The 17,503-nt window shown below is 44.1% G+C and overlaps 1 long non-coding RNA gene across 2 annotated transcripts in view; it reads right to left on the reverse strand.

The window, feature by feature from the left end:
- Nucleotides 1–10,604, reverse strand: part of LOC143768826 (uncharacterized) — a 68,965-nt gene extending 58,361 nt beyond the window's left edge. For both annotated transcript variants that reach the window (XR_013214056.1, XR_013214055.1), the window contains exon 1: nucleotides 10,377–10,604. This is a non-coding gene — a long non-coding RNA (uncharacterized LOC143768826). The remainder of the gene's footprint in view (nucleotides 1–10,376) is intronic.
- Nucleotides 10,605–17,503: the final 6,899 nt, after the last annotated feature.

Consider the following 17,503-nt stretch of genomic DNA (forward strand, 5'->3'; position numbering starts at 1 on the left):
GCCCTGCACTGTGCATAATGCATAACACACTGCGGGGCGGGGATTCAGTAGCTGGGTGGCCACACTGCCCGCACAGGCGCAGTCTGCAACCCAGCAGGTGAGGTCAGACGGCCAATGCTCAATGCGCATGCCCAAGGCAGAAGAACACAGCGCAGGCGCCGGATTTCCGAGGAAAACAGCGCTGAGGGGGCGGCGACCAGCGCCCCAGAAGATATGACTGACGGCAGTTTGGCGCTTCAAAGAGGGGGGTTCAGACCTGCCTCCAGGTCTAAAGAAAGGTATTTTGGAGAAGTTATAAAACGCTTTATTTTGGGAATAGCAGCAACAAAAACTAAAAGAGCCACCTTGGTAGAATGCAGCTTTACTGCTGCACAAGGTGGCTCTTTTAGTTTATAACGGCTGGAGGGGGTGACAGTGTCCCTTTAATGTCTGTGTTCTCTACTCCTGCATAGTGTACGTTACCTGTTTTAATCTTGTCTTGTTTATTGACGTTTCTCTTGCCTGACAATTTTATACCTTCTCTGTCCTCTTGGTTTTGACCAAGCTACCAGATACTTCTCTTGCTGTGGTTCACTCCTCCAGACAGTATCCCATCTGTGGATGCAATCTGGTGGACCCCATTGTGTCACACACGGGTATCGTGGGCTCACTGTGCCATGAGCCGGGCTTACCCAGGAGGGGCGTGGCTAAGTGGCTACTTTGTTTTTGCTAGAGCTTCTGGTGGTGGAGTTAGGCTTGCACTGCAGATAACCACCACGTACCACTCCTGGACAGTTCCCAGTACTGCAGCAACTAACCCCAAGTGTCAGGATCCAGTCACAGACTCTGAGTCACTGGCAGGACAGGATTTGGATTCTGGTTTAACAGATATCAGAGATAGTAGAGACGGTATGAATTATGGATCACCAGACAGGACGGACATTGGTCATAGTTCAGACAACACAGGTTTCAGGAACAGGCTCTGGTTCAGACAACACGGACTTCAGGAACAGGTTCTGGTTCAGACAACACGGACTTCAGGAACAGGTTCTGATTCAGACAACACAGACTTCAGGAACAGGTTCTGGTTCAGACAACATGCATTTCAGGCACGGATTCCGTTACTCAAGGACATGTTCTGGTTCAGTCAACATGGATTTCAAGGACAGGGAAGTGGCAACATACTAGCTGCAAACACACTAAGTAGGCAAAGTACAGCAGTTGTCAGGCACCTCTCTACTGGAGAGGGTGCCTTATATAACTGATTCCTCCCAGCTATTGGCTGGGGGAATTTCTAAAGTGCACGTGCTGCCGATTTAAGAATCAGAGAGCGAGCACAAGGTGTGCCACTGAGAGACCTATGTAGCGTGCGCAGGCCTAGAGAAGCTGGAAGCCAAAGAAGGGAATGGGACATCGCTGTACGGCATCGTGGTGAGTATGTCAGCATCCCTGCTGTCAGGAGGGGCAGGGATGCCGCCACTGGCGTTTAAAATTGTAAGACCAGAACCCTGTAAAGGGGTTAAAGGGTGAAGGCTGGGTTCCTCTGATATCTTCCAGAAGATGTGGCTTGCACCAAGTCTTTCTGAGGCAGTATTTTTTAGCTTGTGGCCTCTGACAGATGTTACAATGAGGCTGTGAAGAAAGATTTGCATAATCATGCCACAATGTCCTTCCAGACACAACCTCAAAATACGATTTATGGCTGCTGGAGCAATGTATTGGGATCATAAAGGAATTATATCATTTGAAGGGCTACACAATCATATTAAATGATTTTGGGTGGGTAAAAGTTTCAGACAGGGTCTCTTAAAGGTGCCTATACACTTTAGATTGAAGCGGTGACCCCATGATAAGAAAAAACTATTTACAAGTATGAACATACTCAACACCGCTGGTTCTCACCTGTAGACCCCTCTTATCATCATCACCATTATTAATGCTTTTGTATCTCCCAGACTTCATGTTGTACATCTTTTCCCTTTCCTTTGAGTCAGCAGTGAGCCTTGCACACTTTTTCCAGATTGTATTTCATACAAGGACACTGACAGCATAAGATAAAATTTGTAGAAAGCCTACGCCAACAACAGCGCAGCTCACATCAGAGAACATCCGTATTGATTTCTATCAGCTTATGATGTGGTTTGTTCAAGACCTGACCATCTCCACCTGGACCCGTGTGACCTTAAAAGCACCGCAGATATTGATCCGTTGACGTCTTTTTCACTTGCCAACTTGATAACTTTAGGAGACCATCAGAATTTTAATTAAACTGACACAAACATTCTATAGCAAATAAGACCTCTTTGTATCATCTCTATGTACGAGTACGTCCAATTTTAATTGTAGCTTTGACTTGGATGTTAAAATAATTAACACTCTGGATTTATCATCAATAAGATAGAATAACTTGTGATTCATCCCATGAGACTCTATTGTTAAGCAATTGTCTACAAAAATAGCTATTAAAAGGGGTTCTTCTCTGCTGGACCTTAGGGACTCATTATTGCCCCTGAGACTGGGCCTAGTTAAAGGATCCTCTGTTATTCTGCCAGGCCCATGCAACTCTTTTTGGCAATTATTGCATAGAATCTTTTGTTTTTGGAGTTACCCCTTGGAAAAACTAAGGGTTCCCATACACATTAGTTGGAAATTGGTGGAACCCACCAATTTTGGCAGGATCGACAACCATCTGATGTCTACGGGCATCTGCTCAACTCTCACCCCACAGGGAGTAAAGGAATTTTATTGTGTAAAGGAGCAATTTTTGTTTTTCAGAGGGGGATAAGCCACTGCCAAAGGTGTATGGCAGTGGTTTTTTTCTCTCCCCATTTAAAATACACAAGCACTCAATTGAGGGTCTCCAAAGTCATATAAATCATATCTACATGTAGTTTCAGGTTTTGTACCCAAAATCTAGTAATATCTAAAGGTGCCCATAAAACATCGATAACTCTAAACCGAACACTCATTAGGACAACAAACATCTCTTCCAACTCCCCCAAAACATGATGCTCAGCTGATCAAGTATCGACTATCCTGCTTGAAGAATAATTGGATTGGGCATCTAATCCAAGAACTAGCAAATTTTTTGTTGTTGCATTTTTGTTTTTTCCTCACCTTCATCCATAACTTTTTTTTTTTTAACTGAAAAATGGAAAAAATAAAATAAAATTTCAAGTGGAATGAAATGTTGAAAAGAAAAAGTGACTCCACCATTGTTTTTTGGGTATTATTTTTGCGCATTCATTGTGCGGTAAACCCTGGAAACATGATTGTTCAGGTCGGTTCGTTTACAGCAAGTAAACAGTTTTGAGTGAAAAAAACCAATACAGAATAGGTATTATAAAATACCGGTACATTTTGTGGCTTTGTTAAATCCCATTCCAAGATTCATAACATTTAAATTTTTCAGCTGACTGAGAGTTTTTTTTTTCTCAATTAACTCATGTGTAATTTATTATTTTAAGGGCTGATGGGAACCTTGGCTTGCGAAGAGGGTAAACTCAAACCGGAGAGTCAAGAGGTCCCCATACACAGTAGATGATTGGCCAAACCCACCAAAGTCAGTGAGTTTGGTCAAATTTATTCTAATGTGTTTGGGAGCCTGTCTGTAACATATATCAGATACACATGGAAAAGAAAATTAATTTGGTGTGAAATAGTCGTTATTCCATAATTAGAATGTTAATTTGATCCATGTGGCAAGCATCTGTCCTTGCGTTGGTTCAGACACTAGGTAAGAAGATGGATGGAGTCCTGTGTGAGCAATGATTAACAGATCTGGAAAATGCCTCATTACTTCTGTACGAGGATTGCAGGAGTGGATCAGACAGCACACGTGAAAGCGCTTCCAAACAAGAATATATCATGAGCATGAGCCATTGTGACTCTAGTAATATTGCCAGATGATGGATCTTTACATATCGGACGGAAAGGTCAGTATAATAAATACACATTTATGAGACTGCACTTGCCAATTAGCCTTTATTTCACTGCTTATAGTCTGAATAGTAATGGCGGAAGCAAGTTTGCGCTTCGTTCCTCAGACAGGCTCTAGTGGTTACTACCGAACATTGTGATAGAAGAAGTTAGAGTTAGAGTTAGAGACTGCTCCGCGAATGTACGTATCACAAAAACAAGAACTTCATGCCACGTGAAGCTCCTGGATAGAGATGAGCGGTGTTCGAGTCGAACTGTTCGCCAATTTCAAATTCGAGAATTGTTTTGGGCGGTGTTCGAGTCGTTCGACGAACCCGAACAATTTGCTTAAAATTCGGCTGTTCGAGTTTCTGTTCGATAACTGTTCGTTCACCAAAAGCCTAGCTTTATTTGCACATTAAAACTGTTTATCATTGTTAATAGACTGTTTCAGTGTATAGTGGGCGGGGGATAGATCTGTGCTGAAATAATGCCGATCTCCATTTTTTTTTCTTTCCCGCATTTACAGAGGGGCGGTGCAGTCTCTCGGCCTATCAGCAGTGCACACACACAGCAATGTGCATGTGATGCACACAAGCAAGGGCATGTGTCATTAGCTGTGTATGTCACATGTCCTTGCCCTATAAGAACCAGCCATTTGCCCCGTCACCACCATTTCCTCACTGCTGCAGCTTAGTGTTAGACGGCACCGCTGCTGCTGTGGGCGCTATACAGACTAAGAGTGTTTTTTTGGAGCGAATTGTCAGAGAGATAGGTTTAGGGAGTCGGGAGGAGTCGGGACTAGTTGTAATATCAGCCCTTTTCAGGGTAGGTTACAGCAGTTCATAGCACTGTTTGCCAGGCAGGTCTGAGCCAGTGCTGTGCAAGTGTTAGTCACAGCATTTGGTGTAATCTAGCTCAGTCAATCCTTTTGGGCTAGTAGCATTGTCTGATAGTCATCTGAGTAGCCCGCCTGTGAAGCTAGCTACACCGCCTGTGTATCTCAATTTTTACTGCATCTAACCCAGTAAATCGTTTTGGGGTTTTGGGCTTAGTAGCAGTGTCTGCACGTCAGCAGAGTAGCCCGCCTGTGAAACAAACTATACCGCCTGTGTATCTCTATTTTCACTGCATCTAATCCAGTTAATAGTTTAGGGCCTAGGAGCAGTGTCTGCACGTCAGCAGAGTAGCCCGCCTGTGAAACTAACTATACCACCTGTGTATCTCAATTTTACTGCATCTAATCCAGTTGATAGTTTTGGCCCTAGGAGCAGTGTCTGCACGTCAGCAGAGTAGCCCGCCTGTGAAACAAACTATACCGCCTGTGTATCTCTATTTTCACTGCATCTAATCCAGTTAATAGTTTAGGGCCTAGGAGCAGTGTCTGCACGTCAGCAGAGTAGCCCGCCTGTGAAACTAACTATACCGCCTGTGTATCTCAATTTTACTGCATCTAATCCAGTTGATAGTTTTGGCCCTAGGAGCAGTGTCTGCACGTCAGCAGAGTAGCCCGCCTGTGAAACTAACTATACCGCCTGTGTATCTCAATTTTACTGCATCTAATCCAGTTAATAGTTTTGGGCCTAGGAGCAGTGTCTGCACGTCAGCAGAGTAGCCCGCCTGTGAAACAAACTATACCGCCTTTGTATCTCTATTTTCACTGCATCTAATCCAGTTAATAGTTTTGGGCCTAGGAGCAGTGTCTGCATGTCAGCAGAGTAGCCCGCCTGTGAAACAAACTATACCGCCTGTGTATCTCAATTTTTACTGCATCTAATCCAATTAATAGTTTAGGGCCTAGAAGCAGTGTCTGCACGTCAGCAGAGTAGCCCGCCTGTGAAACTAACTATACCGCCTGTGTATCTCTATTTTTACTGCATCTAATCCAGTTAATAGTTTTGGGCCTAGGAGCAGTGTCTGCACGTCAGCAGAGTAGCCTGCCTGTGAAACAAACTATACCGCCTGTGTATCTCAATTTTTACTGCATCTAATCCAGTTAATAGTTTTGGGCCTAGGAGCAGTGTCTGCACTGTCCGACGAGCCCTGGTGCAATACGTTATGACGTATAGCCTGGGCCAACGAGCTCAAGAGGTGGGGCAAATCACGCTGCAGGAGTGGTCTCAGTTCAGGGACCTATGCACCCTTCTGCACAGTTTTGAAATAGCAACGAAGATGTTTAGTGCTGACGATGCCATTATCAGTATGACCATTCCGGTGATTTACATGCTGGAGCACACCTTACACAGTGTTCAGAGTCAGGTGGTGGAACAAGAGGAGGAGGAGGAACAGGAGGAGTCGTATGTGGAAGGGATCATATCTCCAAGGTCTAGAAGGTTGGCAGCGCCAAGGCAGCTGGCATTGGAGGCTGGGGGAGAGGGATTACCGAGGGCACATGGTAGCAGCCAAAACTGTTGAGGAAGGTGCAGGAGGCGAGGAAGAAGTGGAGGATAAACTGGCGCTGGGCATGGAAGACTCATCAGATGAGGGAGACCTTGATCAAATTTCTGTTGTGCAAGGTTGGGGGGAGAGGGCAGACGAAGGAAGCATGATTCTCACCTCGCCACCACCAAGACAACAAGGACTTGGTCCTCCTGGATATGCAAGACACATGAGTGCCTTCTTGCTGCACTACCTGCAACATGACCCTCGGATTGTCAGAATCCAAAGTAATGCCGACTACTGGGTTGCCACACTCTTAGATCCCCGGTACAAAAGCAAATTTGGCGAAATAATTCCTGCCATAGAAAGGGATTCACGCATGCAGGAGTATCAGCAGACACTGATACAGAATCTAACATCTGCTTTTCCACAAAACACCAGTGGTGCACGTAGTCAATCTCTGAGTTCTAACTTGCCAACCGTGGGACTATCGAGTCATCACTTTACCTGTAACAGTAACGTCGTATCTGGTGGTAACAGCAATTTTTTCCAATCGTTTCAAGATTTTTTTAGACCATCCTTTGCAAGGCCACAGGAGACAAGAAGTCTGACGCACAGCCAACGCCTAGAGAAGATGGTACAAGAGTATCTCCAAGTTAACATCGATGCCATGACTGTGGAACTGGACCCTTGCTCATTTTGGGCTTCCAATCTTGAAAAATGGCCTGAGCTCGCCACTCACGCCTTGGAGATCTTGTCGTGCCCCGCAGCCAGCGTTTTCTCTGAACGTGTGTTCACCGCTGCTGGTGGTGTGCTGACAGATAAGCGCACGCGGCTGTCCAGTGACAATGTAGACAGACTAAGGTTCATCAAGATGAACAAATCCTGGATCCGCAAGGACTTTTCTACCCCTGTGTCATCTTGGGGAGACTAAATTCTTGATGATTTTTGAAAATCACCTCACCAACCGTTTTAAAAAACTCTGGCGAAATTGATGCCACTTAAGTGGTGTCTGTGGCCGAATTATTTTACAAAATGGAGACTCTTATTTAGTCCCCTTGCTGAGTTTTACATGACGTTGCCATCGTCAATTCCAGGTGGGTGGGGTTGTCTGCAGAGTTATTTACTCATATTATGGCCTGGGATTCAGAGGTCTGCTCCAAAGCTTCAGTGTCTGCTAGTCAGCAGAGTAGCCCAGCCACCCACCGCCTGTTTACCTAAGTACTATTTTTAACAGCATCTGGCCCAGGAAATCCTTTTGGGCCTAGTAGAATTTAGTGCTACTCAGCAGCGTACCCCACCCATGAAGCAAGCTAGACCGCCTGTTTACCTAACTACTATTTTGTAACGGCATCTAGCCCAGGAAATCATTTTGGGCCTAGTAGAATTTGGTGCTACTCAGCAGCGTACTTCACCCATGAAGCAAGCTACACCACCTGTTTACCTAACTACTATTTTGTAACGGCATCTAGCCTGGGAAATCCTTTTGGGCCTAGTAGAATTTAGTGCTACTCAGCAGCGTACCCCACCCATGAAGCAAGCTACACCGCCTGTTAACCTAAATACTATTTTTTAACGGCATCTAGCCCAGGAAATCCTTTTGGGCCTAGTAGAATTTGGTGCTACTCAGCAGCGTACTTCACCCATGAAGCAAGCTACACCGCCTGTTTACCTAACTACTATTTTGTAACGGCATCTAGCCCGGGAAATCCTTTTGGGCCTAGTAGAATTTAGTGCTACTCAGCAGCGTACCCCACCCATGAAGCAAGCTACACTGCCTGTTTACCTAAGTACTATTTTTAACGGCATCTGGCCCAGGAAATCCTTTTGGGCCTAGTAGAATGTAGTGCTACTTAGCAGCGTACCCCACCCATGAAGCAAGCAACACTGCCTGTTTACCCAACTACTATTTTGTAACGGCATCTGGCCCAGGAAATCCTTTTGGGCCTAGTAGCAATTTCTGCTACTCAGCAGAGTACCCCACCCATGAAGCAAGCTTCAACGCCTGTTTACCTAAGTACTATTTTTAACGGCATCTGGCCCAGGAAATCCTTTTGGGCCTAGTAGAATTTGGTGCTACTCAGCAGGGTACCCCACCCATGAAGCAAGCTACACCGCCTGTTTACCTAACTACTATTTTGTAACGGCATCTGGCCCAGGAAATCTTTTTGGGCCTAGTAGCAATTTCTGCTACTCAGCAGAGTACCCCACCCATGAAGCAAGCTACACTGCCTTCTTTCTTTCTCAATCTAACCCCTCGGCTCTGGGGTGTCCACTCTCCCTCCAGCTCTCTCCTTCTCACAGGTGGACTACCGCGTGTTTTCACACTGTGGCTAATCTTTTGGGCCCAGGCATAAGAAGTCGTTGAGGTAATGGATAATATGTGCCGCCTTACAAACGTCCATGACGACACATTCGAGGAAGCAACTAAACGCCTCAAATAGTGAGCAGGATATGGAGCACCCCATGGGCAAACAGCGATCTATGTAGTATGCTCCTTCACAGAAGCAGCCCAATGGGAGGACACTATTCGGAGGTACAGGTAGTAACCGGAACGCCCCCTCAATGTCTGTTTTGGCCATTAGGGTGCCCCTTACCAACTTCTTGACCCGCCTGATTGCCTCGTCAAAGGAGGTACAGTACATAGTACTGTACATGGTTCCGCGTCAATGTTGTCATTTACTGACCTGCCCCTTGGATATGACAAATGGTGGATTAGTCTGAATGTATTGGGTTCATTTTTTGACACAACTCCCAACGGGGGTACCACTACGTCTTCTAAGGAAAGTGTTCTGAATGGACCCGCCGCCATTCTACCTAAAGGTATTTCTTTTTTAATTTTTTTTGTCAAGACGTCTGGGTGTTGGTAGGGTGATTTTAGATTTTTACTCCAGCCTTTCTTGATTTTAGAAGGGCATGACATGCCTATATCTGTGTCTCCTCCTCCTTTTACTCCTCCACCTCTTTTCTTTTCGCATGACTATATGTAGTTGTGACTTTTCCATGTGTTTGTTGTGTCTTCTGAGCAGGTTGTCAGCTTTTGGACACCTTTTAAGGTGTTTTCTATGTGTTTTCCATGTGTTTGTATGTGTTTGTGTTTGCCTGCCATTGGTTTCAATGGGGTTCGACGGTGTTCGTCGAACGTTCCACGAACAGTTCGTTGAACACGTCCCTGTTCGACGAACCGAACCCGAACACTAGGGAGGTGGCTCATCTCTACTTCTGGACCCCATTGTAAAATTAGTGTCTGCCCCTCTCCCCACCTACCGTGTAGATTTATTGTTTTCTTATGTGACACAGGGGACATTGGTTTCCCCTGAGACACCAGGAGACCTGGATGCATTTGCTACCACTACACCCTCCTACAGCTACTCTTCTTGATCAGACAAATCAAATTGGGCTCTTGTGGTGTGCAATAATACCTTAAAGTTAATTATAGAAAAAAAACTTGTCCCTCCAGAATTATATATATATTTTTTCATATATAATATATACACGGTATGTGTGTGTATATATATATATATATATATATATATATATATATATATATATATATATATATACAGTATATATTTATTATTTTTAAGAAACCCATTGCATGGAAATTAAGGATAAGAGAAGAAAACATATGAGGTGTTAAGAGATCACAAACAGTCATTGTCATTTCAACAGGCTTTGCATGAATCAATAGTAAGAAACTTTATGATATTTCTTAACTCAGCAATATAAAAAAACTACAAATACAAATACACTGGCGCTCAACACTTCTTCCCACTAAAGACTGTGGGACTGCTCTGTAAAAACGCCCAGCTGCTGGTATCTCCAGAATATGTGCCACTTCTGAAAGACCAAAAAGGAAAACTCAAAATAGATACCGCGCTTAGGTGTATAAAATGGACTGCCTATGATAACCAGGATGAACCACAAAAGTGTGAAATGATAAAATCCAATGATGGTGGGCCCGAAGGTACCCACCAAAATACCTGTAGGTGATTATGAGGACGCACTAAACAGCAGGATACCTGTCAGCTGCCCTATACGGATATCAGTGAACAAAAAGGTTCCCTCAGAATATAAGTGTTGGTTCAAAGAACCCTTACCGTATAATGTCACTAGTTTCACGCTGAGCTCTTCCTGGTGTATGTCAAAGGGGGCGTGCAGGCTACCGTAGGTGGTTGCGACGGGCGCAAAGTAATCCTGCAGCTGACGGGCGACAGATGGACACACAGGTAGTAGTCCTGCGCGAGCTGCGTGGGGTGTAGCTAGTAAGTGCAGAGCCAGAGAGCGCCCCGGCCGAAGGCGTCCCTGGTTGCACTTAGAAACAAAGATGGCCGGCGCTGCTAAGCAGCGTGTGACGTCACAGGCCCTAAGGAGCCCTGCTGGGACCAAAAAGCAAACCAACGCGTTTCAAAGGGTAATCGCCCTTCTTCGTCAGGGTTAGCTAACCCTGACGAAGAAGGGCGATTACCCTTTGAAACGCGTTGGTTTGCTTTTTGGTCCCAGCAGGGCTCCTTAGGGCCTGTGACGTCACACGCTGCTTAGCAGCGCCGGCCATCTTTGTTTCTAAGTGCAACCAGGGACGCCTTCGGCCGGGGCGCTCTCTGGCTCTGCACTTACTAGCTACACCCCACGCAGCTCGCGCAGGACTACTACCTGTGTGTCCATCTGTCGCCCGTCAGCTGCAGGATTACTTTGCGCCCGTCGCAACCACCTACGGTAGCCTGCACGCCCCCTTTGACATACACCAGGAAGAGCTCAGCGTGAAACTAGTGACATTATACGGTAAGGGTTCTTTGAACCAACACTTATATTCTGAGGGAACCTTTTTGTGCACTGATATCCGTATAGGGCAGCTGACAGGTATCCTGCTGTTTAGTGCGTCCTCATAATCACCTACAGGTATTTTGGTGGGTACCTTCGGGCCCACCATCATTGGATTTTATCATTTCACACTTTTGTGGTTCATCCTGGTTATCATAGGTAACTCAGCAATATGTTTATTTCTCCACTTATAAGCCTTTTCTTCTCCCCATCATTTGTGAAAAGTCTCCTAATCTCTGTTCAAAACAAAAGGTACTGCCATCTTACTAGGGGATCAGAATACAGCTGTCTATAGAAATCTATGGAGAGTGAACACAAGAGGGAAAGAGAAAGCACAAAGATGGTGCTGTTGATTTCTAGTGAGGGTTTAACTCGCCCAAGTGCTGAATTCACATCCACACTGCTAAGTACTGCTTTAGAATTTCCCCCATGCCGCTGCTGTTTCTGAAATTTGCTAAATGCTAAGCCATACTAATTACAAGAGGTATCTCCCTTGAGAATGCGAATATTGCGTATGAATAAAAGACAGTACAAATATTATGGATGAATCAGTGAAATGTGCTTCCTAGAGACAGGAGAGCAGGAATCATTCATGTCTGTCTGTCCTGTGCATGGGAAACTTGTCTCCATCCACCAGCTCAGCGACAACTTAAAATTAGAGATAGAGCCTGCAGAGGGGAAAAGAAGTGAAAAATGCAGATGCAAGTCATACAATAGCAAGAAATAGTGTTATTCCTCATGTACTCACACGTGACATCTGACTCTGAAACGTCACCTGAAATGACAGATACACTTTAATCGTGTGTTTCCCTAGGCCTGAAGTGTGACTGATGGGTGTCTCTTTCATTGTGTTAGACATTATTGTACTTGTGATCACGACAACACACAGTAGGAATCCAGAAAATGAAATGAGCCCAGAGCTGAGTTTTAAATGTCCTGATGTGCTGCGAACAATAGAGGTCCTGTGAATTCTGCCACCTCTCTGATGTATGCAGCCTTCGGGTGATATGCCCTGCCACCATGTTTTAGGTGATGTGCTGCCTTGTCCTATGACAGAAGGTAATTATAAGACACTCCACATGTCCTGTTCTGTTAGCTAGATGACGGAAGATCCTGTTTAGATCTCAATGACATTCGTTATTACGTTTATACTTTTTTTGGTCAAAAGAACGTAGTTAAGAGAAACGAGAAAATGCACCATTCTACATCAGTTCAGGCAGGATTGGTTAGTACAGGCAGGGACAGTTATGTTCTACTTCATTTCTTCTGCCCCATCTTCGGCAAACAGTAGAAAAGGGGCATGTGGAAGGTACACAGGATCAGACTGAGCAGGTCCCAGAAACGATGGCCTGATGAAGGGGTAATGCTACTGCTTAGCCACCAGTAATTATCAGTTGTCGCCCAGGTACACAGATATCAAGTCTTGAATTCTCTTATAATGATGCTGTTCATAAAATGTGTGAGAGAGATCGATAAGTCTAATCCTAAAGGAAAAGAGATATTCTTTGCAAAGATTTTCTGTTCTGATCAATGGACTTTGCAAATCTTCCTCTGTTTCAGGGGCTGGGCTAGTCCCTGCGCATTGTGTACTATGCGATGCACAATGACAGTGCGCTCTCTGGTCAGACCAGGAGTAATAGGCCAGCACAAGAGCGCACTGTCAGTCTGCATTGTAAGACTAATACCCAGTTTGCAGAGACCAGCTCCACCCCTGCAAGTGACGTCACTGGTCTCTGCACATCTGGTATTCTGACAACATGTATTGACAGTGCACTCTGTTGTTATCTTGTTACTACTGATCTGACCCGGCAAGAGAGCAATGCACATCGCACAGGGACTAGCCCAGACCCTGAAACGGAGGTCACTGATGACACTTTATTTCAGGGAGGGGACAGAGGCTGCGGCAGTGCCCCTGATGACGCTTCATTTGAGTATCCCAGCATGCAATTGGATTCTCAAATGAAGCGTCATCAAAAAGGAAGTAGGAAGAAAAAAGAAAAGCAGTTAAATGGTGTAGTTAGAGAAGGATAGTGAATTATTAATTAAAGTATATTAAAAAATAGTTTAGATTATGGCATTAAATAGATACGGATTTAGGATTAAAATTAACTTCTATTTTAGACCACTCCTTTAAGGCTGGGACTACACGGAGATTTTGGCCATAAGCTAGATCCAGTGGCCAAAACTCACTCTCTGTTAGCATAATGCAGGTAAATAGGGTCACATTGTGATCCTAATGGTACTAGTCAGAAGTATTTGGACTTTTTAAACTGACTTGCAGTACCTTGCCGATCACAATGCGACCCAATCATCTGTGACGTGGAGCAATTTGTAGCCACGCATTCTATATCACGGCCAAAATTGCTGTATGGACCCAGCCTGATCCTGCACAACCACCTTAATTGTGTACCCTAAACTCTTCATTGTCTATTTTGCTATTCCATAATGAAGTGTGATGCGGTGTGAACCCTCTGTTGACTATTGGCCGTTGGAGACTTCTTTGGTGTACATGACAGCTTCTGTGATGGCTAAATCCCTACGCTAGTAGTCAGCCTTTGTTATGCCGTCCATTTTTCTCATGCTACAACTTATCCTGTCTGAACTGTGTATCGGGAAAGAGAAGAATGCACCCGGTCCATCCAGAAATAAAGCTCGGCTTACATTGTGGCAGCCGTGATGTACGTCATCATTGTCAAAAAGCCTTATTGTCCTGTTTAAGCTGACAGCATGTTACAGGAAAGACTTTTGATTTGTGAACCACTCTCTCTTCGAGGTTACAAGTTCATATCTTCTTACCTGAAACCATCTTAATCTTCGCTTACAGTGCATGGTGTCAGGGCTACCAAATGCGCTCTACCACCCCATGCATTCCCATTTATAGATAGCCAAGCGCTGTAGTTGGGCATCAGGTTGGCTCAGTGGTTAGCACTGCAACCTTGCAGCACTGGGGTCCTGGGTTCAAATCCCACCAAGGACAAACAAGGAGTTTGTATGTTCTCCTCATGTTTGCGTGGGTTTCTTCTGAACTCTCCGGTTTCCTCCCACACTCCAAAGACAATGATAGGCAATCTAGTTTGTGCGCCCCAATGGGGACAGTGATGACAATATCTGTAGAATATGATGGCGTTATATAAGCAAAGCATATAAATAGTAATACTAAAGAATGAGCGGAGTAATGGCACTCATTATCAGTCACCCCTGTATTGTGAAGGGGCATTTCATACTGATGGAGATACGGGCTACCATTGATCCTGCAAGTTATCTCGGATTCTTTGGATAGGTAATAACCCTTGAAGACATTCTTAGCACAATATTTCCTTACCGAATTTTTTATTTTTACAAAAGTTTGAGACCAGAGGTTGATTATTGTGAAACTTTATAAAAGCATTCTCTTTACATCAATCAAAAGGACACGTGAGGATAAAGACTAAATAAACTAACGCGTTTCAAGTGGATAGACTACCTGTAATAATTATAGGGGATAATTCAGGAGACTCTTTGCGTGGAACAAGACAACAGGTCACAGTTTTATAAGTGGTAAAGTTTATATTATCACACGGTGATTCAAGCAGATGCAGAGAGAAACTCAAGTCCACAACACTTGGTGCAAATAATAAACGCAGCTTAGCATTCAATAGGAAACTTCAGAGGTAGATGCAAACAAACAGAAAGTCTATGAAGCACTGTTATTCTTGAGGAAACTTGACACGAATAGATCCTTGACTTAGTCCAGACACAGATAGATATGCTATTAGGCAGTTCAAATCATATCTTAGCTCAACCAGGGAGGCCTGGTTAATAGTCTCAGGTTTTGCAGAGCAGAAACAGCTTACATGTCCAGCAAATGCAGATGGAAGTAACACGAGCAGCAGATGAAGAAGGATTACTGAACACTGGTGTATGCAGCAGGAACGCAGAGCAGAGTGGCAGGATCTCCAACACAGGTTCACAGGAGCAGGTGCAGGTGCAAGGCCAGGAAGTAATCAGGAGCTGGATGCAAAGAAGAATAATCTAGCACAGACTGAAGGCTGGGGTGGAGTTTTATAGCAGGAAGACAAGTGCACATGAGACCAAAGACGCCATGTTGGAAAAGGGCAGTAATGCACAAAAGGTAAAAAATGTTCAGAGTCCTGACACTACCTTTACTCATGGTTCATGGTTACTTATAGTGATGATTAAGAAGGCAGATTACACGTTGGAACGCTGTCAACACTCCCACGTCTAACATGGATTTCCAACTCCCCTCTCGTCCTATCCCTAACGCTAATTCCTAACACTAACGTTCCTTTTTATACTATTTCGTCCCCCCCCAAAAAAAACCAACCATATAATTGTTTTTAATATACCTACAAATACTGGATCTTCTACTACCTTCAACCACATGAGTAAGGGTGACCTATCCACTTGAAACGCATAATTTTTTTGGGAAGTTTATTTTTTTCCTTACATGTGATTTTTATGGATTAGCAAAATAAAGAAAAATGCGTTTTACAACATTTTATTGGACTGTTGGGCTACATCTCCATTCTTCCACTACCTGCTTTGGAAACCAGTCCTGTTCTTCAGCCCAACGTACACACGGAACTGATGAGATGATTTATGTGTGTTTTTGAAACTTGGTGATTATTATGAAGTTGGTCGGAAAGGTTCTTATGGTTTTGCTTGCAGAGTTGCGGTACGTTAGAAAATTTATGGAAGATTTTCTATATTTTGGCACAATTTGTCTCAGATATCTGCCATGTAATACAAGCTTTGGAGTTGGACTATTGCGCCATGTTATTGTCACTGCACAGATACCTTTTCAAGCGTAATTTTTTACACATTGGTCAATGTTGTAAAAAGTGATTTTTGAGATTTGACTGCATCGAGTTTTTGTAATATAGCATGATCATTTAAGGGCTAAGAAACAACAACCTGACAGATTTGCTTTAATACAGTGAGAACCCCGCTCAGTTCTGAGAAGCGGGGCCCAGATTCTGTCACTCAGAAGTTCTGTCGAGATTGAAAGAGACAAGTGTCAAGTAGAAAAGTCATGTTTTTATTCCTTTTCTATAAAGATGGATGTTTAATAAATAATTAATCTTTAAAGCGGTATTCCCATCTCCAAGATCCTATCCCAATATGTAGTAGTTATAATATTCACAAATACCTCCAATTAGAAATGTAGTATAGTTCTTCTGATTAGCTATGTTTCTTTCCTCATGTGCAGGGCATTGCAGGACCTTAGGTATCCATGGTTATGACCACTAACAACTATATGTCACTATATCAATGGACGTGACCATGGATACTTAAGGCCCTGCAAGAATAATCTAGCACAGACTGAAGGCTGGGGTGGAGTTTTATAGCAGGAAGACAAGTGCACATGAGACCAAAAACGCCATGTTGGAAAAGGGCAGTGATGCACAAAAGGTAAAAAATGTTCAGAGTCCTGACATTACTCCCTCCTTAGAAGCGGCCTCAGGACGATCCCGGACCTGGTTTCTCAGGGAATCTCTGATGAAAACGAGAAATCTTCTGTTGGGCATTGATGTTTTCCACAGGTTCCCAAGAGTCTTCCTCAGGGGGATATCCCTGCCATCTTATCAGATATTGGAGCCGATTCCTGCGAATCCTGGAATCAATAATTTCCTCCACCACGAATTGTTCTTGCCCATCAATCACCACAGGCTGCGGAGGTAGCACAACACGTCCCTGGAAGGTATTAGGAGATACAGGCTTTAGTAAAGATACATGAAAAACTGGGTGTACCTTCATAGTCCTAGGCAGCTTCAGCCGGCAGGCCACAGAGCTCACAATACCGTTGATCTTGAAAGGGCCAATGAATTTCTGTCCAAGTTTTTGTGAAGGAACATTTAACTTCAGATTCTTAGTTGCTAACCACACGGAATCTCCTACCTTGAACATGGGTGCAGGTTTACAGAATCTATCAGCCGATCTCTTATAACGTTCTTGAGCCGTGGTCAGGGATTCCTTCAGAACCTCCAGATTTTGTCTCATCGCAGTCAGCCTTTCCTCCACTGCTGGAACTGGAGAATTAATTGGAGACATAGGTAAAATACACTGATGATAACCCAGATTGGCAAAGAAAGGTGTAAATTCAGTGGAGGCGCTCTGAGAATTATTATATGAAAATTCGGCTAACGGCAACAACTCCAACCAATCATCCTGGAGATGGCTGACATAGCATCTTAGATATTGTTCCAGCGTCTGGTTGGTACACTCAGTCTGACCATTTGTCTGGGGATGGTAAGCAGAAGAGAGACAGACATTAATATTGAGTGCAGAGCAAAACCCCTTCCAGAATCTTGAAGTGAACTGTACTCCACGGTCAGAGATGATCTCATCCGGCACCCCATGCAACCGAAAGACATTCTGTATAACCAAGTTCACTGTATCTTTAGCA

The sequence above is a fragment of the Ranitomeya variabilis genome, chromosome 4 (genome assembly GCF_051348905.1).
Source record: "Ranitomeya variabilis isolate aRanVar5 chromosome 4, aRanVar5.hap1, whole genome shotgun sequence".
NCBI lineage: Eukaryota > Metazoa > Chordata > Amphibia > Anura > Dendrobatidae > Ranitomeya > Ranitomeya variabilis.